The sequence below is a fragment of the Anabrus simplex genome, chromosome 1, assembly GCF_040414725.1.
Source record: "Anabrus simplex isolate iqAnaSimp1 chromosome 1, ASM4041472v1, whole genome shotgun sequence".
Lineage (NCBI taxonomy): Eukaryota > Metazoa > Arthropoda > Insecta > Orthoptera > Tettigoniidae > Anabrus > Anabrus simplex.
In genome coordinates this window covers 808,632,894-808,660,462 of record NC_090265.1, presented here as the reverse complement: position 1 = coordinate 808,660,462, position 27,569 = coordinate 808,632,894, and the positions used below count along the sequence as shown (strand labels likewise).

Genomic DNA, 27,569 nt, shown 5'->3' with positions numbered 1-27,569 from the left:
ACCTTGCATTCTAAAGTGACATAACAAATAAAAATATTTGCCGGACTATCACTCGATATGTTATCTGGTTCGTAAGTCGTCTTTATCACGGTCATCTGTTTCTGAACCCGCTTCTCCTGATAAAATATCCAAGATATCACTATCATTGTGCCGGCATGAGGACATGTTTGTACTGTAACGCACTCAGCACCTGGCACATCAAGTGCTTTGGTACATGTCACTGCAAGGATATACTACCCTTTTTATTGTTTTGGTTTGAACTTCACGTTAACGTCTGTGTTCTGTTGGACACTAGATAAACTTCTACCTCCGAGTAAGGGATGGGAACGTTATGGGATACATGCAGCTGCCTATAAACATGCGCGAAAATCACACCCATATAGTATACGGGTGCCGTCAACAACCAGGAAAGCAGTGCGGCCGCATCGCGTGTGGGCATAGTGGTGAAAATGTTAAACAGTGTCTGGACATACCGATTAGCATTAAGAGTTTGGTGAAAGAATCTTGTTGCGATGCAGACACCAAATCACCTTAAATCTTGCTGCACAAAAATGTACAGTATTGCTTACGCGTATAAACTTGCGCACCACACATGAATCTTGAGATTATGCAAAGGCTTTTTGATGTAATTATAGGAATTTTCGGATGCATAATGGAGTGTGTTCTCTGAGTTTACATACCTGGACAGGCTGAACCATGCCTCATCAGAAGAAATGAAAAACTGATGACCCAAAAATCCTGACTCCACTTCACTCAGAAACCACTGGCAGAACTCAACACACAAAGTTTCATCTGGATGCTTTAACGCATGCACAACAATAAATTTGTAAGGATGCAGATGCCAGGTCCTTTTTGATAATGTTTCAACACAATGATCTCTTAATTCCCACTTGCACAGATAAACGACATTGAGATTTTGTCAGACTTCGTTCCAGGCTTTCCTTCACTTAAGCAGTGTTTTCTGGTGTTCAAACTCGCAGACATGTGATAGCAACCTGTTGGTGTATCAGAATCAGAGCTTCCAGTATTTCCTCTGATGGGCAGTTCTTCTGTTAACAAGGGTCGATTCTGCATCAGTCTTATAAATATTTTCCAGGCCACTTTTATTATGCCCACCCTGTTTTGGTAATGAGCTGCAATTCAAGACATTTCTTATTCAATGCAGTTGATTTGTCAGTGTTCATAATTTTGACTTTTAGCAGTTTGAGTTTATTAAGGCTTTGTAACTTGCCTGACTGAATAATTAGAGGAGGAAGCAACTTAGTTAATATAACTTATATTTTCAGTCTGTTAAAAACACTACATTCATATACATATAAAACTGTAACATAACTCTGAAAAATACACACTATTGAACAAAGAATGACAAGTTTCATTCTATGAGAACCTCAGATTCTACCAAATCACCTTAAATCTTGCACAAAAATGTACAGTATTGTTTACGCTGTATAAACTTGAGAACTAGTGTTAGGTTTAATGGTCCACCCGATCATTACACTTCACTTTACAAGTAAAAACCATTTAATATAAAAATATATTAAACATACTTTGGAACATGTTTTGTCTCATTTGAGACTTCTTCAGCCATAACGTCTCGTAGCAGATTACAATGCTCATTGTTGCTGTCTATTGATTTTAAAATGGAAGAACCAATGTCCTTTAAAAACTGTTTGAGAATACACTAAATATAAAATATAGATATTCTTTACATAAAATTGTCCATCACTTCTTTCAAAAAAATGTTATGTTCAATGTTAAAATTTGAATGACATTTCTTGAAAATATGACATGCCAGCCATAACGTTTTGTAACAGATTACAATGCTCATTGTTACTGTCTAATAATGAAACATGTTCCAAAGTACACCTATATATATAAAATAAGAGTTTTGTCTGTTCATTGCTCAGAATTCGAAAAGAATGGTATTTCTGTATCGGTCATGTCTACAGTAACAAGGAAATGCACTTTTTACTTTTCCGTAATTTCTGTCTGTCTGTCTGTATGTATGTATGTATGTATGTATGTATGTATGCACACGCATCACTAGAAAACGACTAAAGAGAATTTAATGAAAATCGGTATGCAGAGTCGGGGAATAAGTCGCAAGAATCTAGGCCATATATAATTTTATTCAGGCTGATGGAAATGGTAATTTAGGGGAAGGCCTAAAATTTAATTTTCATATATTTATGTTATTAGTGGTCCTATCTTAATAAAAATTGTATGCAAAGTCGGGAAATAAGTCGCTACAATCTAGGATACAAATAATTTTATTCACGCTGAGTGAAATGGTAGTTTAGGGGAAGGCCTAAAATTTAATTTTCAAATATTTGTTGTTAGTGGTCGTATGTTAATACAAAACGGTAGCCAAAGTCAGGGAATAAGTCGCCACAATCGAGGCTATAAATAATTCTATTCACGCTAAATATAATGGTACTTTAGGGAAGGCTTAAAATTTTATTCTCAAATATTTATGTTGTTAGTGGCCCTTTCTTAATGAAAATCGGTATGAGAAGTCACGAAATAAGTCGCTATAATCTAGGCCATAAATAATTTTATTCACGCTGAGTGAAATGGTAGTTTAGGGGAAGGACTAAAATTTAATTCGCAAATATTTATTAGTGGTCGTATCGATGAAAGTTATACAGTATTCAGTTTCCGATCATTTATGTCTTATACGTTTTTACCTTACCGGCTATGATCACAGAGATATTCATGAATTTGGATGTTTGTTACTAAGTCCATATCAGCTCCGAGTCACAAGAAAATGAGTAAACAGATTTGAATGAAAATCGGTATGTAAAGTCAGAGAATAAGGAACTACAGCCTACGCTATAAATAATTTTATAAGACGCATCGAAGATTCACAATTAAGTATTTATTTTCCACCTAGTCGATACAATGATTGCTTAAGGCAATTTTTAATGGTCAAAAGTGGTACATGTTTCGTATATTATCAACATCTTCAGCCACATAACACTGTGAAAGAATGACAGGAGTTACTGTTCCAAAGGAAAGCAGGCTTAATAAGATTTGACAACTAGGAATTAGTTATATCTTCATCTACATTAATAATAAGAGCCGCACTGTGATATCAAGATTTCTTCATTTCGATAATTACTTGTAAATTGTATAATTTTTAATTTATAAATTGATCTTTTTTCATGAATTATTAAGAAAAGAATATTTATTAGGACAATTTCTCTATGGAATATTGTACAAGTGTTTCCTTGACGACTGCTTTCTATTGTAGAAATAATTTATATATTTTCTCTTGAGTTATTTGTTTGTTTTAATCTTGTCAATCTTATGTTAATTTTAAGGACACTTCCTCTAAAGCATTACTTTGTCAATTTTATACATTTTTCATCTAAACAGTGTTATGTGGCTGAAGATGTTGATAATATACGAAACATGTACCACTTTTGACCATTAAAAATTGCCTTAAGCAATCATTGTATCGACTAGGTGGAAAATAAATACTTAATTGTGAATCTATTGAAGTGCGATACGGACCATGAAGCTGATTTTATGTAACGCATCGAAGAGTCGAAAGAAAACTAAATGTGAAAGCCTACAATATAGAAGACTCATAAAATTGATCAACAAAAACATTACGTTGACCATTGTTTGTTGTGATATACTTTGTCTTCTGTTGCCACTCATCTCTGATAAATAGGACTACTGCTGCATGCCGAGTATTTTTTTAAAATTTGCTTTACATCGCACTGACACAAATAGGTCTTATGGCGACGATGGGATAGGAAAGGCTCAGGAGTGTGAAGGTACAACCCCTGAATTTTCCTGGTGTGAAAATGGGAAACCATGGAATACCGACAGTGGGGTTCGAATCCTCTATCTCCCGGATGCAAGCTCACAGCTGTGCGCCCCTAACCACACGGCCAACTCGCCTGGTCGTACCAAGTGTAACAGCCTGCCTGAATATTGGCGGAAGTAGCTGGGGAGTTAGATAACTTTCTTCTTTAGCATGCCATTCCTCAGGTTCATAAATTTTCTGATACTACTGGTACGTAACACATTGGTTCATCATAGCATTCGAGCTATTCATTTTCTACTCTGAGGTACTGATTGGAATGAGCAGTGTACATATTTAACGGAATAAGGGCAGAGGAGTGTTCACGGCTGTCTATGGGCTGGTCAATCCGGCTCTGGAACTTTGGGGTGTTAGATCGGCATCGTAGTACTGTTCGTTAAAAGTGAGAAAATGTGCGGATTTTCATTTGATCGAGTATTTTATATGATAACATTGCTTTTAATTGCTACATTTCTACTGACGTTTTTGTAATGACCTATGTTGACTTCAGTTGGGAAAACCACAAAGTCAGCCTTTATGAGAATCCCGTTGCGAAGCACGGGTACATCAGCTAGTTTAATATATGTCTGGCCCTGCGGTGTAAGGGGCAATGCGTCCGCCTGTCTCCTGGTGGCCCTGGGTTCGATTCCCTACTGGGTCAGGGGTTTTTAATTGTAAATGATTAATATCCCTGGCCTGGGGATTGGGTGTTTGTGTCGTCCTTAACGTTCCTTTCCTCACATTCAACACTCTGCACTTCCTCCATTCCAATGTACACGCAGGTTCATATCACATGGTGCAAGTAGGGGCAAAAGATCTCTATAGGTCGACGCCCCGAACTAATAGCATTTTATAAAAATAAAAATAACGGTTTAATATATTTTTATATTAAATGGTTTACAAGTGAAGTGTATTGACAGGATGGACCATTAAACCTAACACTAGTTCTCAATTTAAACTCTATCAGTACAGATCTATATGATGAAGTTCGTAAATTGTAACAACTGTATAAACTTGTCAGGGATTATGAATTGTTGATGTTATGAACAAATAAGAGCAAATAATGATTATAGTAGTCCTCCACTGACATTTTAGTAACTTTCAGAAAATTTTCTGTACTTACCTAAGCCACTAATCGTCCGTCACCCTCAGCTACAGCATTTGGATTGAAGCCAATCTCTCTGCTCTGGTCTTGGCAGTTAAGAGTAGGGAGGAGAGGGGAAATTCTGTAGGCAAAACTCTGTTCTGTAGAGAGGGGAGGAGAACCATAGGTGTGAGGAGAATGCTGCAGGCATTGACTACATTCATTAGATAGGGAAGGGGAAGTGCTGCTGCATCATCTTATAATGTATTTTTGTGTGTTCGGGAGTAAATGTACATTAATAATTTTGATGAAATAAAAGTATGGAAATGAATTAAAGAGTTTAAGCAGTATTTTTTATGACATTATTTTAGTGATAAATAATAAATAACCTACTAGCTGCCTCTGTGGATCCGTGGTAGAGTGTCGGCCTCCGGATCCCAAGATAGCGGGTTCAAACCCGGCAGAGGTAGTCGGATTTTTGAAGGGCGGAAAAAAGTCCATTGGACACTCCATGTCGTACGATGTCGGCATGTAAAAGATCTCTGGTGATACATTTGGTATTTACCCGACAAAATTAATTAAATCTCAGCTATAGACGCCCAAGAGAGATCCGGTTTACTCTAGGTCCGCTAGATGGCAGACAGAGTAAGCCGGAACGTCGAAATTGACGAGCAGACAGCCAGATGGCGTCAAATCGAAATGTCTGCAAACGGTAGCTGAGGCCATACGATTATTATTATTATTATTATTATTATTATTATTATTATTATTATTATTATTATTATTAATAACCTACTAAAACATATTGAGGAGTGAATACACTGGATGAATTCAAAGAATTTACTGCACATAATATCCTAACCCACATCCAAAATTTAAGTCACAGTAGCCTCTTGTGGGATTCATTAAGTGCTAATGTAAAAGTGTGAAATGATATACGGAAATTAAGTAGGATGAGTGGAGATGTTTTTAAATGTGTGTGATCGAGGTTGGTTTGTTTAGCTTATTTTGTGAGGTAGCGAGAGAGCTTAAGAATGATATGCTTTGACATCACCAACATGTACTGTAATTGAAAATTATAGACAGCCATCTGAAAGGCAACAATTCACTACAAGAAACAATTTAAATAAATAACCTTCTTAAAAAAAAACTTAAACCAAAACTATTTTACATTCAGCGTCAAAATCTGTTGACAAAAGAAAGGCTTAACCATGGGCTTACCATTATCTGGCATAAATAATAGCGAACATTTTACTAAATAACATCGAAAAGCATTTCTTACCAGCCAGCATTCTGAAGGAAACTAACACCAGATCAAATATGTAGCTGACATAATATGCTTACGTGATAATGATGTCGCCAACACACAATAAATATTAACCCACTGAATTCTTCACACAAGTCAATAAAACTCACAATGGGACCAGAAACTAGGTTAGCATAGACATTTTGAAGTTTTCGCACAACTGATAGAAATTGTTTGTTAACTATAAACTTCATAACCTATCATCATAACGGATAGTCATTTTGCATGTCATTTGTTATCAAATCACTACCACACTAGGCGCTTCCATCAGCATGCTTGTGAAACGTGCTGCCATCTACCAGCAATAACTCAACTACGTTGTATTACACGACAAGACTGTTTGAACTTCAAGAAAAGGACGCACTCTGCAGGCCACTACGGTGTACTGTTCACGTAAACAACAGACCCAGTGGCTGAGCAGCTGTCAATCAGGATTTATTACACGGCCTTTATGGCAGCTGCAGAAGGGACCGCCACTCGACTTGCCGACTCGACCACGACAATTCACAACTTGAAAAGAGAACTAGAGAAAGGAATAACGTTACTCGGTTCCTCACAGCTATTGACAGCTTTACGAGAGGCACGTCCATTAATGATTACCAGTATTACCGAGACTAACTCCCGGAATCTTTATCACATTTAACACAGCTGCACAACTCAATTCATGATCTTCTGTCAGATTCGGAGTTTAATTCTGATGTACCTACCTGCTTTGATTATATTGACAAAGCAAAACGTGGAATTTAAAAGGCTAGTTTGGAGACAGAAAATAAACTGTCCGCTACCACTGCGGAGTGGGTTAATCACTCGCTCTTCTTAAATAATCTGATTATAGAAACTGAAGCGAAATTACAAAACCGGACGGATAACCTGATGACGACCTTTGGCATGAAGAGGATAACGAAAATTGGTTTCTGGAATGTGAGGACCTTGAGGGAGAAAGGCAGACTGAATCAAGTGACACAGGAAATGAACTACGGGCTGGAAATTCTGGGATTGAGTGAGGTGAGGTGGCCAGGATTTCGCGAGGTACAGACAACAGATGGAATTACATTTCTATATTCTGGTAGTGAGGATGAAGAGCACAGGGATGGAGTGGGGTTGCTGCTCAGTAGAAATGCAATGAGAAGTCTTATGGAGTGGAAGCCGATTTCCAGTAGGCTTCTGACTGCTAGGTTCAAGACCATGATCAGGAATGTGACCATTATCCAATGCTATGCACCTACAGAACAATCGGAGTTGGAAAAGAAGGAAGAATTCTACCAAATGTTGCAAGATGCTACAATGAAAAACAGTAAGAAGGATATTCTCATAGTTATGGGAGACTTCAACGCGAAGGTTGGCTCAAGAAACGAAGGATTTGAACACATCATGGGTATACACGGTCTTGGCAAGATGAATGAAAATGGGGAAAAGTTCATGGAATATTGCCCCAGCCAAGACTTGTGATAGGTGGCACGGTGTTACCGCATAGGCGGTGTCATTAGGTCACGTGGGTGTCTCCTGATCAAGTCACGGAAAACCAAATTGATCACATTGCGGTGAGCAGGAGGTTCAGAAGGAGTTTGGAAGATGTTAGGAACAAGAGAGGAGTGGACATTGGCAGTGACCATCATCTTGTCGCCAACTTCTGTATAAAGATCGTGGCAGTCCACCAAAAGTTCATCACTCGGCACAAGAAGTTTGATGTTGGTAAGCTAAAGAATCAGCAGACATTGGAACAATTTCAACTGGAACTTAGCAGCAGATTCGAGGTGTTGGATTCTGAGATAGAGAAGGATGTGGAGACTGTATGGAACGAGGTAAAGAACATCTATGTGGAAACAAGTGAGAAGCAGCTCGGGTACAAAAACCACCTGCGGAAGGAATGGATATCTGATCAGACGTGGGACAGCATAAATTATAGGAAGGAGATAAAGGCCAAGCTAAATATATGCAAAACAAGACAGCAGAAGGCTCAAACACAAGCTGAGTATTCAATAGTAGATTGGGAAGTAAAGAGGAGTGTGCGAAAGGATCACAGCAAGTGGATTGATGAGCGGGCATGCAGAACAGGCGGCAAAAAGGGGGAATATAAAGGAGCCTTATGACATCACAAAGATGCTTTCGAAGAAAGGTTTTAATATAACTAGGCCTGTGAAGAGCAAGACAGGCGAGATCCTCACTACGTGCGAACAACAGCTGAGTAGATGGAGGGAGCGCTTTGCGGAGGTTTTTAATAGAGATATTGGACTGGAAAATGAGCAGCAAGGAGAAGATGAAGAAGCAGAAGGGGATCCAGGCATCGGCCTTGACCCTCCAACCCAGGGTGTGATACGGACAGCGTTGAAGCAAATGAAAAATGGGAAGGCACCTGGTCTGGACAACATTCCAGCAGAAATACTGAAAGCAAACCTTGATACTACAATCAAATTGCTGCACCTACTGCTGGAGAAGATATGGAAAGAGGAGGAAATACCGACCGACTGGAAGAAGGGGCTGATAGTCAAGTTACCGAAAAAAGGGGATACAACAAACTGCAACAACTGGAGGGGTATCACCTTGCTCTCCATTCCAAGCAAAGTGCTGCCGCGAGTCATCCTGAATCGCATAAAGGATTCTGTAGAAAGAAGGCTTCGAAAGGAACAGGCGGGATTTCGGCAACATCGCAGCTGTGTGGATCTCATAAGTACACTCCGAATCATCATAGAACAGAGTGTGGAATGGCGGAATATCCTCTACCTCGCATTCGTGGACTTCGAGAAAGCCTTTGATTCTGTAAACCAAAGAATCATGTGGAAGACCCTCAGTGAATACAGAATTCCATCAAAGATTATCAAGATCATGAAAGAGATTTACGAGGGGTATGAGTGTCAGGTTCTTCATGAAGGGAAACTAACAGAAAAGATAAACGTCAAGTCTGGAGTGAGACAGGGGTGTGTTCTTTCTCCCACTCTGTTCCTGCTGGTCCTAGACAGTGTGATGAAGAAGGTAATAGGACGACGGAAGAGGGGTGTTCAGTGGGGGATGAGAGACAGGCTTGAAGATCTTGACTTCGCAGACGACATTTGTCTTATGGCACAGCGGTACCGGGACATAGAAGATAAACTGAGTAGGTTGCAGAAGGAAGCGGAACGTGCAGGTCTCATGATCAACACAAACAAGACTAAAGAGATGAGGATTAATTCGGATGTCATGACCAGCTTGACAGTAAATGGAAAGGAAATTGAGCGAAGTATAGTTACAATGGATGGGGGAGCAGAGGAAGATATTCAAAGCCGTATCCGGAAGGCAAATGGTGCGTTTGCCCAGCTCTACCCCGTGTGGAAGAATAGAAACATCTCCAGGAAGACTAAGCTTCGCCTCTTCAACAGCAATGTAAAGTCGATTCTTCTATACGGCTGTAAAACATGGAAAGTTACAAAACAGATCAGTAACCAGCTACAGGTATTCATTAATAGATGTCTGCATCGCATAACAAATGTGAGGTGTTATAAGTTAAAAACTTCATTTTCCCGTATTGAACTGAGATTCACAATTAAAATATCAAGGAAGGTTCAACCTTTTCAATACAAAACGTGTTGCATAAGATGTTCACAACATAATATTTATTAAATAGTTAGAACCGGTTTCGACGCTCATTGCGTCATCATCAGCTACAAAAATCACAAATGGGCAAAGTACATGTCATAAAAATTGCATTAATAACTCTTGCATGGCTGAATACAAATGGTAGACTGCTTTTTCTTAAAAGCTAGAAGAACTTGAGTAAAATATGATGATGTGATGTGACACATAAAAGCATAGTAGTTTGATGGGTAAGTATTGTGCATAAAATTGAACTGATGCTTTGAACATAAAAGTCTGAATATGATGATAAAACGATGTGGTAAAAACAAAGTAGTAAAATTGTCCACTCTTCTGATGTTCAATTCAGGCACATAAGTCCAGGTCCGATGTTATATAGCAATACCAACAAAAAGATTTTGTCGAGGCCAGGACACCTGATGTTGGGCGATTGAATAAGGTTGATCTTCGAATAAGTCTCAGCTCAACAGGGTGGTGAGTCTTAAAAGAAAGGAAAGAAAAACTAAGTTAGTGAAATGGAAGTCTAAATGGAGTCGCGGCCAAGGATGATAGGATATGAGACTCACCTTGTTTAGCGTGCTGAATGTGTGGTGTAAGAAGAGTTGTGGACAAGTGAGATGGGTGTGACTGAGTAGCGAAGTTAGAGTGAAAGGGGGGGGGGGGGGGAAGTGGAGAGGAGAGGGGGGGAGGCGGAGTTTAAGGCGGGTCAGGAGGGCGGAGTGGCAGTGGTGTGGGGCGTAAAAGAGTACTGTGGAGAGCGTGAAAGATCGATTTTCCTCCCGTGGTTTTTATACCTCTAAAGACTTCTATTAGGAAGTCGAAAAGAATGTTGGATTTTTCTGAGATTTCGTTAAGATTTAAGTTAGGGTTAAAAAATTGGTCTAGGTGAATAAAACAGTTCTCCGTAACGTCGAGTAAAGGGCCTTTATTTATGTTTTTGAGGATTTCTAGGTCTTGTTCTATGGTAGTAAAATTATGCTTTAAGTCATGTATATGTTGGCCTATTGCGGAAAATCTCTTATATCTGATGGCATTAACGTGTTCTAAGTATCTAACTTTGAAGCTGCACCCGGTCTGTCCGATGTATGAGGAAAAACAGTTATTGCATTGAAAACGGTAAACGCCTGACATTGCGTAAATGTCAGACCTGTTAACTGATTTGGAATTGTGAACTATATCTATGTTTCTATTGCTGGTTCTGTAAGAAATTTTAATATTATGTTTCTTGAAAATATTCGTTACACTGTGTATGTTTTCGTTAAAGGTGAAGGTGGCGAATAGGGCAGGGTTATGTCTTTCTTTGGTTAATGTTGTCTTTAGTCTATGTTTACATCTGTTAATGATGCGTTCTATGAATGAGGTGTTATAACCGTTGAATTTAAGATGGCACGAATGGTGTTCAATTCCTTCTTTAGGTTTTCCTTGGATAACAGTATTTTTAGTGCACGGTCTACCATACTATAGTAAGTGGCGCATTTATGTGCGTGTGGATGTGTAGAGTCATTTCTGATAGTAGTCGCTGTTTGGGTTGGTTTTCTGTAGATATTGTATTCTAAAGAAGAAGGATGTTGTTTAATTGTAAGGTCTAGAAAATTGATCGAGTAATTGGACTCGGATTCTAATGTGAATTCTATATTAGAATCAATCTTGTTTAAGTTATTAAGAGTGGTAGCTGCATTAACCGTTCTGTCATCTAGAATAACCAGAGTATCATCAACATATCTAGACCAGAAGTGTGTATTTGAAAAAGTGTTATTGGTATTAATTGCAGTGTCTTCTAGGAAATCTATGTAAATTTCAGCCAAAATTCCTGAGGCCGGCAACCCCATAGCCAGTCCATCTTGTTGGTAAATGCATTTGTCAAATGCGAAATAGTTGTTATGTATTACGAGTTTTAGGACCTGCATAAAGTCTTGGATCTCTAGTTTACTTAGCCCACTATATGTTTTTAGGTTTTTTTGTATTATGGGAAGGAGTTTTTTGGTCTTGATACTGGGATACATATTATTAATATCGAATGAGTGAAGGGTGTGAAATGGTGTAGTATTTCAAATTTATTCAGTTTTTCGATTAGTTCGATGGTGTTTTTTATGGATTTATTCGACTGAAATTTATAGTTTTTACTAAGAAATTTTTGTATGAATTGGGCCAATTTATATAATGGGCTAGGTCTATAGTTGATGATGGGGCGTATGGGGACGCCGGTCTTATGGATTTTGGGGAGAGCTTTAGCGGTAGGCAGGCCGGGATTCATATTAATTAATCTCGTTTTTTCTTGTTCTGTAAAAAGGAATGATGTATTTTTTAAAGTTTGTTTTAGGAGACGTTGGATTTGTTGTGTCGGATCTTTTTTGACTAAAGAGAAAGAACCAGTATTGAAAAAACTTTTTGTTTTTTCGATATAATCATTTTTATCCATGATGACCGTTGTATTGCCCTTATCAGCTTTTGTGATGATAAGGTTATGAACTTTAATTTTTTCCGCGAGTTTTGTAATGTGTTCTCGTTCTGCGAAGGTTTTTTTATGTGAACTAATATTAGTGGGAGTTGTTCTGTTTTTTAGGTTATTGATTTTGTTTAAAGTTCGTTTGACATCGAATCTAACCTCATCTTGTGCGTCTAAAGGTATTTTATTTATGGCTGTTTCGGATTCTATGACTAGTGTGGTAGCGATGTTAACTTTATTTGGATTAGGCCAATTGTGTTTTGGTCCTTTTTTGAGGATCTCGTTTTCCTTGTCTGAAAGTGTTATTCGCAGTGGGGTCCCTAACCTTAAGAAAAGACGTGATTTAATGCGCAAAAAGGGGAGACAAAAACAAAATATAACACGCTGAATGGTAAAACATCCTATACACAAATATATACACCCCGAATCATGAGCAACCTCATGAAAACAACAAACAATGTGGATCGGAACCACACAAATCAAAATCACATAAATGGCAAATATACACATTCAAAGAAACAAAAACATGTCATATTTTCCAGGGCTCACCAAGAAAAGCACGCGGCATTCACGCAACTCTCATTCACTCAAAGCCTCGATGGAAAATATAAGGAAACAAATTATACTTTAAGCAACACTTCCTATTCAACGCAGGTTCCTGAAATAAATTATCTGACACAAATACAAAAAAAAAAGTAACAGAGTTGGCTTTAACTTTCAACACATAATTCAATGTTGCATCCTGAAAAAGATTACATGACACAAAATATTCCTCAGCGCGGTTATATCCTGAAAGAAAATCCGAACAAAACGTCGCGATATAAAATCGTCTACGGCAACACGTTGTGACACGGATCAACCCAATAAAATCATCACAAAGTGTAGGCCGCTCAAATAAACTCTCTTCAGTAGACAAACATATCACTCTCGCCAACACACGGCGGAATGACTCAAAAGAGGAGAATCATTCTCCCAAAATAAAGCAGCAAATACCAAAAACACAGGGTCCAACCCTTATGTACTTGTAAACCGATTAAACTCATTGTATTCGTAAAAGCATTGTAAGCAACCTTATGTATGTAACTCGTATGATGTATGTAACCCATGTATTTAACTCATGTATGTAACCCAGGTAAAATCTCAATAAAAAGCACAAGAGCAGATGCTGCACCCTTAGCCAAGAGGCCAAACCCCTTCACATCTCCTTTTTTAACTTCAAACCCCCACCAAATCCCCAAACCCCGCCAAATCTCCTGGCCAGAGAGAAGGCGTAACCTTCTAGGTGGCCCGCCCCTCCCGTTCGGGGAGGGGAATGAAAACATCCCCCTTGGTCCTTGATCCAACCCTTTACACACGCTGCTCAACAGTCTACTCAAGGCAAGTCACAAAAACATTTGTGCTCAAAGTTAAACATGAACAATAAAGTGGCCAACTCTGTAATAAATATGATAAACTGAAACTAAGAAATTGCCACATTCACAATCGATCATGTCTGAACATTGGAAAGTTACTGAAATATCTCAATCTTACAACTCGAGAAACTCGCACCGATAATAATAATAAAATAATAATAATAATAAATTGTACAGAAAATTTATTCTAATATTCGGAGATCTAAATACGAAACTGCGTTCGCGGAACTCATGAATCTATTACTAATTTACAACCTTGACATACAAAACAGTCGTGAAGATGACTCTATCAAAATTTGTGGATCCGAACTCGACTGTCTCTCACTCTCTCATTCACACACCATGCAATAAATCCCAGAAAACGTGTGGGCATGTTTCCATACACTTTGAGCTCCCATTAATAATACTTTATTCTAGTCTCCTTCCTGACTTCAATTTGAATCCTTATTTACACTTACCGAGCTCGATAGCTGTAGTCGCCTAAGTGCGACCAGTATCCAGTATTCGGGAGATAGTAGGTTCGAACCCCACTGTCGGCAGCCCTGAAAATGGTCTTCCGTGGTTTCCCATTTTCACACCAGGCAAATGTTGGGGCTGTACCTTAATTAAGGCCACGGCCGCTTCCTTCCCACTCCTAGCCCTTTCCCGTCCCATCGTTGCCATGAGACCTACCTGTGTCGGTGCAACGTAAAGCAACTAGCGATATTTACATTTAAGCCCCGAGACATACACTGCATCTCAAACATCAAAGCAAATCAAAAAATATACGAGGCTAAAATAAGAAACCGACTCGTAAAAGAAATGACGCTAACCACTCAGCTAAATAAATCAGAATAAAATGTAAGAAAGCAAGCTGCGACCTCATGCAAACAGTCCACATTTACGTTACAATTATATTTACATTAACAAGCTTCCTATCATGTACTTTAAATAAGACGCAGTCCTTCCAAACAAAGTAAAAATTACTGTAATTAAATTAAATATTAGAACTAGCCTATCCCCTTTTGCAACATTAAAACACATACACACATAATTACATTGAAAATTCTGTACTCATCTATTTCGTTGACCTATCGCCGCCAGCCTTTCAGGAAACAGCCAGCCCCATCAGGTTTTAGCCAGCCATATCGATGATGATGCCTTCAGAAAAGACTTGGATCAGTGCTTTGGTCTCCATTCTGGCACCGAAAAGTTATGTCGTATTTTCCGTTTCTGTTTCTGGATGTCGTCTAAAATATCCCCTCATTCGCGATGTAGAAGCTAGGTCAAGAATAAACCAGCCAAATACTAGAATACTACAGCTGGGTAATTTCCACTGACAGTGAAACCAGTTCCCATTCAGTCGCGGAACAACTTCTCTTATCTAATCCCGTAACTAGGTCAAATATTTCCCATTTAAAAGCTAGACTGGAAATGGTGGAGTTTATGCCCTCGGGAAACTATTTACACAGGCAGGCTACTATGCATTCTAAATGATTAAATGAAACTGTTCTTTCCCTCTGGAAATTTAAAGTTAAATGCCATTCTCCCAGTGTTAGAAAACTTGAATATGAGTAGATTAAATGCAGACTCACCGTCTTCCAACAAAATTTACCACACCAAAGAAAGAAAAACCCAACGCCTTCTCATTTTCTACTTTTACCTTTAATAAAGAACTTTATAAATTCACCAATATCTTCAAGAAACACAACATAAAAATAGCTTTTAAAACAAACAATGCTGATATCCCACACATCAGTGAACAAACCTAATAGTTTCTCAAATCAGGAATTTATAGATTGAAATATAATAGTTTCAATTCTTCGTATGTGGGGCAGACCGGGCGAAGTTTCAACATTAGATATTTAGAACATGTAAATGCCTTAAAATACAACAAATTCTCAGCAGTCGGACAACATATGTATCACAAACACAGTTTCACTAACATAGAACAGGACATGGAAATCCTTGAGATAATGAAAAAAAGACCTCTCCTCAACATAATGGAACATTTTTTCATACATTTGGATCAGTACTTCAACTCAAACTATAACCTCAATGATATTTCAGAGAAAGTTTGACCTTCTTATTAACATTTAAAAAAATGTTTTTGTCAATAAATCACAGCTCGATCTTTCATTTCATTCATAGTACCTTTCTGCAGCAATCACCCCTACCTCAAGTTTGCCCCCCTCCTCCTCCCCCTTCCCGTCCCTGCTCTTTCCCCTCTTCTTACCCCGCCTCCCTTTCTATCCTCACTCACACTTTTCTCCATGTCAGTCCCTCATTGCCTGTTAAACTCTTCATTTCGTTGCACAAGATGAGTCATATACTACTTATGCTTTTCATTCGGCCCCTTGTCTTTAGAAGTCCTTGAATGAATTTGGCTCTCATTATTTATCAGGTCAACTGGTTCCGCATTGAACTGTGAACTCTTACCACCTGTGACTAAGAACCAGTTTGACCTTCATATGCAACCTTCGCCTCCGCAAGAAGCACTTCAAAGCCAGCTTCAATGGCATCATCGAATTTTAACCACTTTCTGTGCACAATTGCATTCCACATACGTTATTTATCATAACGTTGATTGTATTCAATTCTCTTCAGCATCAAGAATAATTACCTAAAATCATTTTTATGGCTTTCAAGTGCCCCATTCTAATGTATTATACGCACGGCCAAGTTTTAACATTACTGTGACCATTCCTCACAGACAATTTTAACATTTTTAATTGATCACTTTAATCCAGGCATGTTTTATGTTAAGTGCTTGTACATCGTTTTTGGACTTTTGAATGCCTTGTATAATTGGTGCCATTGCCTGATGACCCAGATCTGGAGTCAAAAATATTACCATGTAATGAGCCCTTACTGAAGTGCTTATTTAGTTAATTAGTCATTTATTCGAATGTACAGAGAATATTTCATTTTTATTAAATATTAGTAACTGGCAGGGAACATCCACATTTAGCAGCACGTCGCAATTTCTGCAAGGAGCTTTGAGCTTGGGTTTGTTTGCTCGCCAGGTAAGTTTAGAAGGAGGAATTTTGACATGTTGTACACAACGCAGAACAAGGAAACAATAGAACTCCAACGTCCAGACCAACGGACAATATTTCGGAGGCCCGGCAAGAGGCTAGAGGAGCTGTAAATGTATGTTTGAAGTAAGCGTCGGGTATGTGATGTGTTGATCCAATGAAATGATAGAGCCACAGTCAATTTGGCTAGGCATTGGTCTATGCAAGCGATGGCCCCGATCGAGGATACAACGGCGTCTTAAAGGATGAATTAATAAAAGCGATGACCATGTTAGTTAGCTACCCTATTATTCGGCAAGATTCTGGGCAGGTAACATCGTGAAAAGAAGTTTTTCATTTACGCGAGTGATTGTAAATTTTGTATTGACATTAGGCCAATTATGCTTTGACCGGGCGAGTTGGCCATGCGCGTAGAGGCGCGCGGCTGTGAGCTTGCATCCGGGAGATAGTAGGTTCGAATCCCACTATCGGCAGCCCTGAAGATGGTTTTCCATGGTTTCCCATTTTCACACCAGACAAATGCTGGGGCTGTACCTTAATTAAGGCCACGGCCGCTTCCTTCCAACTCCTAGGCCTTTCCTATCCCATCGTCGCCATAAGACCTATCTGTGTCGGTGCGACGTAAAGCCCCTAGCAAAAAAAAAAAAAAATTATGCTTTGGGCCAAAAGCTAAAATTGAGTTTTCATCTTCATGTAAAGATTCCTAAAATTAATAACAGGTGGATTGAATTGTTCAATTATATTTGCAGTTATTTTGGTTTCTTTAACCTGACTCTTCCAGAGTGTCAAATTATTCTTTAGTGTGTTCAATATCTTCTCTAAGATTAGTTGTTTCCTTGATAATGCATCAAACAATCTATTGTTTATTTGGGTTTGAGAAAGATTCCATTGGGAGCCTGAGAGTAAGTTAGCTGTTAGGTGAGTTTCATATAGCCTGTGATTTAAGGAAGATTTTTTCTTATATAAAAATCTAATCTCATTTTTAACCAAATTTTGTTAGTCTTACAATGGGTTTTGAAAGTGTGAGACGAAAAGCGAAGGTTTTTTGATGTTACCTTTGAGAAAATAGGGTGTTAGGTTATGAGCAATACACTGCTTAAAAAAATCAATATCCTTGCCCAATTTGGCGATCTTGATTCTCAAGCCTAAGTATAGGTATGCTTTACGTTTTGCCTGGTAATCTGCATTATTATGGGATACAAATTTCATATTGATTGGTCCGTATTTAACTGAAATTACATTAAAAATTAATTATATTCTTTTGGTTCCACCTTTTCAATACAAAATGTTCTGTAGTGCGGGTTACATTACAAGTTGTTTATACATGGTACTAGTTTCAACTCCAGATTTGGGTCATCATCAGCCAATGGCACATATTATACAATAATTTATTCTTATTAAATTTTTCCACCTATTCAATACATTCTTTTTCAAATGCATATATTTACATTACATTAGGCCGCTTGGAACTAGTTTCGACCCTACTCGGGGTTATCATCAGCCTTAATCAAATAGATACACATTTTAGTCAAATTTATCCTAAAACAATACATATTCTATTAATGAACAGTATAAAACTAATGATATGAATTGTATGAACAATTATAATATGTGCCACGATTAATAGTTGACTTGGACCAAGTTCTATGGTTCTGAGGATGTTACAGATGTTAAAATGTTATGTAGCAATGAATGTACACATTAGATAAAAGTACCTAAAGTAATTACAATAATTTATGCAAAAATGTTGAAGTACAAATAGTATACAAGTGATTCTGTCTAGTAAATTCTGTAGGTATTACAATCTATGTTGTGACTCAGTTATACACTGCTTCAACTAGTGAACATATGTCATTGGGTAGAATTTAACTCTTAGTAGAGAAAGTACAGATATGTCTTCCATTAGTACGGACTAATATGAACATGTCAATTGAATATCTTCTGAGATTGTAAATACACACTGCGCGTGGTGGTTTGAATAGATGGAAGTCTCAGTCCATTGCGGAACATTTAGGACCTATTGAAATAAGAGAAAACCAGAATTAACGCAAAGCTTGGAAAAAAAGGAAGGGATGAAAAAACAAGTGAAGGATATTCATCTTGCGCGGCAGTATGTAAGGCGTAGCTAGTAGTGTGCAACGCTGGAGCAACTCAGTTCAATACGGATCATCAAAAATGAAATTTTTAATCCTTGACAAATTATACAAGGCATTAAAAAGTCCAAAAAACAATGTACAAGCACATAACACAAAACATGCGTGGATTAAACTAATCAGTCAAAAAAAAAAAAAGGTTAAAATTGTCTGTGAGGAATGGTTACAGTAATATTAACACGTTCACTGCGTATTAGCAGAGCATGACATACCCGCCAACCTGAACAAAATTTGTAAAAGTTGTAATTATCGAAGTTTTGTACGTTGGTAGGACGAGTCCTATTGAACTCGTGGATTTATACCACTCACGCGCCTGGTGCGTGACACGCACGGTGATTGAAATCGAGAAGTAATACTGGTCACCAGACGGATCACGCGCATTGGTAGATTACTGTGCATTATTTACCGCGGATACAAACAAATGTGTAAAGTATGTTACAGACATAAATATATTCATATTTACACTTCTCTATTGCAGAATTTGACAAACAAAAATGAAACACTTTGGCTAATTGGGTGGGTCTTGTGACGTTGAAGGAACCACATTGTCGGCCATTTGAGAAAAATGGAAATAAAATAATAAAATAAAATAAAATGACAACATAAGCATCATGACGCTGTCAAAAATGATTACTGCACGTTATTTCAAGTTACATATAAATATGATGCAGGAATAAACGACAATTACAAGTTCAATTCTTTTACTGAACATATTGCAGTAATAGAATTTATTTATTTCAAAAGCGGAATCACTCATAATTCTCTTGAAGTAATAATAAACAGAAAATGTAGTGTCTTACCTCGCATTGAATTGGTCTTGCTACTCAAAGATCCCATAAATCTTATGACAATGACTCTGGAGAGGAAATACGCGGGAAACGGAATACGCATGTGCAAATATGGCTACGGACGAATCTGCTAGTTGATTGGACTTGCACATGGATGACAATCAGAGCCTTTCTTACCATGCGGAAAACCTGTGGTTCACATTTCCCAGCAACCGTCCCATGACGCGCTAAGCGCGTGCTTATAAAGCAGCGTCACGCGCCCAGCGCGTGATCCGCATTGAACATGTTAAAACTACCCCCCTGCGAGTGGGGATGCACATGTAGAATACACCCGCGGTATTCCCTGCCTGTCATAAGAGGCGACTAAAAGGGGCGACCTAGGGGTGGACATGGATTGCAGTTTGGTACAATGTGTTGGACCTCCTGTGGATGGGAGGGGCTGAATACATTCACAGGTAATCCCTGCCTGTTGTAGAAGGCGACTAAAAGGGTCATGTGGCCATGGTCCCCTCTTTATTTTTTTATTGTTTTTTGAGGGTTAATTGTAGACCTATTCTAAATTTTTTACGTGCGTGCTGCTCGGAGATGGACCTCCTACATGTGCGACTACGCTCGAAAGCCCATGTCAGTAACCACCCAGGAAGCAGCAGGTGGGAGTGTCATGTACCCGGGCAGTAGTATCCGCCTGACAGCACTGGACCCCGCACAGCCGAATGCCAGAAGGACATGTTCTTATTAATTATTTTTATTTATTTTCATCTACTGTATATTTAGTGCTCTGTTCACGCTATGGGGTACATGCTATTGCGGGTGACTGGAGGAAGGGAGTCCTAGTACTCATTGCCTCAGTCCTCCCGTATTAGGGATCGTCCAACATCGGACCCCGGGCAGTACCGGCTATGACCAGGTGGGTATAGCCTTGGCTGCTTGGTTCGGCTACAGAGACCTCTGATCGGAGTGGGTGGCATTCGAGGAGGATGATTTCGAGCATGACGTCGAAACAAGTTCCGCCTGCCTCCTCAGGTAGTTTGCTACCCAAGTCTTTAACTTTTGATTCCCTAAGGGGGGCAACCCAGCTTCTCTAGGTTCTTGGTTGCTACCGGAACCGATGGGCATGATTTCAAGCTGGTAAAATCGATTCTTTTCAGTCGCACACTGAAGGTGTATACGGTGAACTGGAGGATCTGAAGAAAATGCGCAGTGGTGGTTTGCTTCTGAAGACAAGCACTGCGCTCCAAGTAGATTGGTTGCTTAAGTCCGACCACTTTGGCGACATCCCCCGTCAAAGTGGAAGAGCACAAAACCTTGAATCTGGTTTGTGGAGTTATTTTCCACCGTGATCTCGTTCTGAACACTAACGATGAATTCATGGAAGACATTAAGCACCGTGGCGTGACCCACGTCCGACGTATCACACGCAAAATCAACAGTGAAGACGTTTCCACAAGTGCGTTCTTACTCTCCTTCAAATTGCAGTATAACCACATTCTATTCATCAATGTTCCACGTCTTCTAGAAGGACTACATTTTCACATGAAAAAAAATCATAACCTGTCAAATACCCGAAAAAACTTGTCTCAAAGCAGCTTCGACCAACGTCTGTTTGCAATGGTTATATCAGATAATATTTTAGACCAATCAACTTAATGAGAATAACATCACAACATTCGCCTTTTCTCTTAGTCGGATTATAAGCAAGATTCACCCTCAAGTTTTCAACCATTTTAGTCTATTGAAAACTTACATTGACAACTGCCCCAGCAAATATATGTTGACTTTTATAATGAAGAGGATCCACTTCACTACCAGACGCGTGTCGTTTTTAGAACTTAATATTGACACAAACTTTCTTTTAGACAAGATTTTAAGTTAGTTTACAATAATTTTAGCATGTGTTGTACATGTTATGTCCCAACAGCATATTTCATAACCACTATTCTGTAAAGTTAACATCATAAGAAATCACAGTTCAGTTTTTACAAATTATAAAGTGTCATTGTCCTCTAAACAGTGTTTGTTTTAAGATTAAATTAATATGGCTGATGATGCCCAATAAGAAGGGTGAAACATGTCCCATAATATTTAGATTTTCTGTGTCTAATTGACCACATAACGTGGTATTGATTGTATTGAATAGGTGGAAAAATGAATGTACTCCATTTGTAAAAACTGAGTGAGACGAAGATCCAGGAGATCAAGACCCTGGATGGTCTTTCCTACCAGGAAGCGCACGGTAAGTTTAATTCTCTGAATGCCCCAGCCAAGACATTAGACGTCAGGATGATAGCACAGTCTCTCCCAGGTTCGTCATTTTCCCTTGAAACACCTTCCATGAAGATCGGTGCGCCCAAGGCGGCACTTGCTCCTGTGAGCAACACCGCAAAGAGAACGAGCTCGAAGGTGGTCCCACCCCAGCCTTCGACCACCAAAAAGCCTGTGCCGGCTAAGAAACCTACGCCGGCACAGCAGGGGAAGAAGACAACATCTCCTTCCCTCACAAGGTCGGCGAAAGCCGCGCCTAAGCTAGGGGAGGCTGCATCGTCGACCAGGGCTGGGAAATCGCCTCCCAGCCCATAAACAAGAATCGACAGCAGGGAAGATGAGCGCCCTTACCAGGCGTTCTACCACGTCTCGTACAAATGGGGCCTCGCGCCCTCCACCCGGAGGGTCTGACTCTACGCCAGCGTTTTTTCCTCCTGGAAAACCAGCACACTCCCCTCGTAGGAAGAAACCCCACCCCCAGACTACGTCGAAGAAATTCAAGGCACCAAATTCCCACCAAGGTCTGAACGAGGAGCTGTTGTATCAGAGAGACCAATGAGTAGATGGGCTGAAGACGACAATGGAAGATGTGTACTACCTGAGAGTACTGTGTGCTTGTGTACTTCTGTGGACTGGGGATCACCGTGAGTCAGCAAAGAAACCAGAGTGCGAGGATAAATGGACCTGTGTTAATGTTTGCTGTTGTGAGTATCGTCCTGCTATTGAATACTGTTGAGCTGTTTAGTTGTTCGCTGCATGTGACTGTGAATTACTGGACTGTCTGTGGAGTCGAACCAACGAACAGTCAGTCGCCCGTAGCCCTGTGTTCAGATCCAGCGGTCTACACACAGCTGCTGTATGAGGTGATTAGACTTGGGGTAAGTGAAAGTGAGGGTTAAGCGTCCCCAGCTAGAGGAACGGGCTGAACCTCCTGCTGTGCCGTAAGGAAGAAGGGCTTGTGAATAGACTTGTAATTAGTAAGTGTGGCCATTCATAACTGGTTAATTAGAATTTTTGTGTGTGTGTGTGCGTGCGTGCGTGCGTGCGTGCATGTGTGTTTTTTTTTGTTTATTCCCTGTTACACAAAAGAATATAACATGAGGAAGCAGCACTTCCCTCTCACCCCCTCCCGTCACTCCCCCCCCCCCCCCTACTCTTAGCTGCCTAGACCAGAACAGGGAGACTGGTTTCAGTCCAAACACCTTTGTTGACAGTGGAGGGCGATTAGCAGCTTGGATTAGTACAGAAATATCTCTAAGAAATTACTAAAGTGACAGTGATGGACTACTTCAATCCTTATTTGCTCCTAATTGTTTTTAACTAATTCACAATTGTTGACAAGTTTATGCAATATAAATAATATTGTCCGTATGTGCATGTGATTCAAGGTGATTTGATAGAATCTGAGGATGTCATTCTTTGTTTAATACTGTGTATTTTTTAGAGGTATGTTATAGTGTTGTGTTATAATTAATGTTTTTGATAGACTGGAATTCTTTAAAGCAGCAGTGGCCAAGCGCTGCACAGTTCTCTGTGTGTACAGTTACCGCACACTGACTTCGCACACGTTAAGAGCTTGGTAGGCATGTTCGCTCTCGGGGAGAGAGAGGCGTAATGTGGTGGGGAGCACTGACAGTAGAGATGATGTGATGGCTAGGAAATATACATCGCTGATACTGAATGAAAAAATGAAAGTTATTGAAGCGAGTGAAAAGGAAAAGTAGTCTGTGCGTGAAATCATGTCGCGATTCAGATGTGGAAGAACTCAAGTTTATGAGACTTTAAAATATAACGACGACGTTGCTAGGCAGTGGATGCATACCTGCCAACTTTCCCGATTTAGGCGGGAGACTCCCGATTTTCCACAGTTTTACCCGCCTCCCGATTATTCTATTATTTCTCCCGATTTTAGCTTACCTTTTGGTGAACTTCAAACATTGTGTTCAAATCTCGCCATTTCAGCTTTGTACGCCAGTGGCCGTAAGTCCTTCACTCATTGGCCGCTTTCAAATGAAATATCGACGTTTATTAATACGAGAAATGCGCTCAAATATGTGCGATGTTCATGTTCGTTCACATCGATCTAGTTGATTCTAGAGACTAGTCGCTAGATTTGGAGTATTTTTTTAGTAATTTAGTGACAGAATTTCAATGATAGCGACTAGTCACTTTTCTAGAGATTTCAGGAGCCATTTGGAGACAATTTGGCGAATTTTAATTTTTTACTTGATAAAAGTAGCACTGCGCTTTGCATAATCGTGCGGGCGCTTGATGTAATGCAGTATATTAATCTATGCATTTGCTAAGTAATGGCATCTTAAGTGCATAACTGATTCATACGTGTAAAGTGTGAGTTCATACTATTTTCAGAAGGCTTATCAGAGACCGATTATCTCACTCACACACTTGCTGTGAGAGAAGTGTGATGTGCAATTTTTAGTCTTGTAGCCTCGAATAGCAGCAGTCGGCTTTGAGACAATAAGTGTTATAATATATACCATAGTACTCCTGTATTGCACAAGACATGTAGAATAAGCAGTTTTGACCAATTATATCTCCTGATTTTTGGTTTTGTAAAGTTGGCAGGTATGTGGATGGAGGGGTATGGACAAATGAAGAGGAAATATAAGGTAAAAGGCAATGAAGAAATCAGTGATTTAGTTTGGAAATGGTTCGTCAGTGCCCGTTCGAGAAACCTTCCTGTTAGTGGACCTATTGTACAGAATGAGGCTCGTGCCATTGCCATATCTCTTGGCAACACCGCCTTAAAAGCATCAACTGTGTGGCTGGGGAGTTTCAAAACATGACAATATCGTATGGAATGAAGTCTGTGGCAAGTCCAAAGACATGGATGGAAATGTAGTAGCCGAGTGGAAATCGAAGGTGCAAAATTTAATTTCTGGCTATGAACCTCAAGATATTTTCAGCGCCGATGAAACAGGATTGTTCTTTGAGCCTTGCCTTCAAAGTCACTTGCGCTACGTGGGGAAAAGTGTGGTGGGGGTAAAATGTCGAAAGACAGTACTGTTGTACGGTAACATGGAGGGGGAAATGGAAAAGTCCTTGGTAATCGGAAAGTCAGCAAAACCAAGGTGTTTTGAAAACTTGGACTTGTGCAAGCTTCCGGTAACTTGGAGGAGCCATGGGAAAGCCTGAATGACCCGTGCTCTAATGGAAGAATGACTGAACGAATTTAACTGTAGGATGAAGAAGGAAAATCGCAAAGTTATTCTTTTTCTCGACAATGCCACTTGTCACCCACATGTGTTGCTTTCCAATGTCAAGCTCACTTGGTTTCCACCTAACACAACCAGCATTGTTCAACCTGTGGACCAAGGAGTGATTTACACCTTTAAATCTCACTACAGGCATTTATTGGTGCAGTCACTGATCAAGAATGTTGATACAGCTGACAACACCTACTCCCTTGCATGCTCAGTTTCCATACTGGATGCTGTCAACTGGATCAGTTTGAATATGAAGCAGATCCAACCTCAAACAGTTGTAAAGTGTTTTGAAAAAGCAGGATTTGCAGAAAATGATGACACCAGCGCACCTGAGGGAGTGACTAAAAACGCTGCACTGATATCTACGCTGAGCCAACAACAGAATTTCGCATGTAATGTAGATGAATACATTCGCAGCGATGCCCAGCTTGCTACTCACTACAGTTTTCAGTCTGCTGTACAGCTTCTGAACATCCCCCGTACAGAGAATGAAGATGATGATAATCCAAGGGACGAAGACCAGGAAGAGGAGGAGGAAAGAGAAAGTCAGGAAAAAATATGCACTCATGGACAAGCTATTGATTATGTCAGGGACATTATGAAATTTGCTGTCGAGTCACTCTGCAACTTCTTGAACTACTGTACAGCGCTAAAGACTGCATTGAGAAAGACATCCCATTAAGGAAGGTGAAACAGGTTTCTTTGTTAGACATGTGGAAGAAGGAATAATTTGACAAATATAGTATTGTGTGTAATGTGTTATATGCATACTGTAGTTTGTTAATTAAACATGCGGAATAAGGCAGAAATTGTGTTATACAGTATGTGTTACAGTATATGTATACTGTAGTTTGTCTATTAAACATGTGGAATAAGGCAGAAATTGTCCGGTTTTCATTAAGTACGGTACATACAGTACGTACTGTAGATAATATGTTGAGTGTGTTACAGTGCAGGCCTATGTGAGAGTAATAGAAACCTACCGTACATCAAGATATTGTGATACCTACTGAGATTTGCATCACCAAAACTAGAATAATTGATCAGGGGTAAGTAATTTGTGAATTTTTTTGTATAATTTTGTTCAATTGAGGAACTTGTCTAATCGTAATCTATAATCTTCATTTCCGTATTGACGAATTGCACAATTAAAAATAGGAGAGGATTTCCACCAATCAATACTTATTTATTGCATATATTAAGCTACAGGACCGGTTTCCACCTCATATACAAGGTCATCTTCAGCTGAACCATACATACATATTTATATAATGAAGCTTTGATTAAGATTGTGTTGTTAAAGGAATGCTATATGATGATGATGTATATTTAGTCAATACAAATGGGGCATGTAATGACATATACGCCAGTTCACGCTAAGACATGCCCCATTTGTATTGACTAAATGTACATCATCATATAGCATTCCTTTAACAACACAATCTTAATCAAAGCTTCATTATATAAATATGTATGTATGGTTCAGCTGAAGATGACCTTGTATATGAGGTCAAAACCGGTCCTGTAGCTTAATATATGCAATAAATAAGTATTGATCGGTGGAAATCCTCTCCTATTTTTAATTGAACTTGTCTAATTCGGAAAAGAAACTTGGGCCCGTGCAATTCCGCTTTGAGCAAGTTTTACTGTGTTAGGGAACATAGCATACACGGTTCAGGACGGTGGTTCGTTTCAACTGCTATTGCAAGCGCACTGCATTATGGAAAGCACATTTAAAAAAAGACAAGAAGTAGCAAAAATTTGTAATCCTTTAAAACAGGCTGGGAATTGCAGATCTTTTTCGTGTCCAAGGGAAACAATTCTAAATGCTTATTTTGCCATAGTACTGTCGGCGGACACTAGAAATTTATTATCGAGCGTAACTATAACGCTGTCCACTAAGAGAAAATATGGTACAATAGTATTTCATATGTGATATCTTGTTAAATAAAATGTTTTATCACAGGTTTACTCAAACAAGAACATATCGTATGGATTTGTATTTATTTATTGTATATGACATATAAGCCACAATTAAATAATAAAATATTGTGCATTGTGAAAGTTTCGGACTCAGAAAGGATGACTGCTATGTCTAGAAGGCTGGGGTGTCATAGTGTTGTTAACCAGTGGAAAGGGAGAGCAGTAATCCCCACTCGAATTGTTAGTCGAGTCAGTCACGCTGGGAGGAGCCGTTCCGGAAGGGTGGTAACCTTAATATGCGGCCAGCTCATCGCACAGCATATCAGTGTACTGCACAGGTGCGACATTCCTGGCCACCACTGCTTTAAATTATATTAACTAAGTCGATATTGAAAAAAATGGCTTCTTTCTTTACAAAAGATTAATAAATTCTTTTATTTCATTCTTCGCCCAGAACACACTTTAAACCTTGTGCCCCTGCTCCTTCAATATGACTTTCTTCCAGTGTTCTATTGTCCAAACCTGATGACTACTTGCCCACAAGAGATATTTCTTGTGCATTTCTCTTGC

At 39.2% G+C, this 27,569-nt stretch overlaps 1 protein-coding gene across 2 annotated transcripts in view; it reads left to right on the top strand.

The window, feature by feature from the left end:
* The window catches only part of LOC136857041 (uncharacterized), a 140,334-nt gene that overhangs the window by 102,949 nt on the left and 9,816 nt on the right, over positions 1 to 27,569 (top strand). The window lies entirely within an intron of this gene.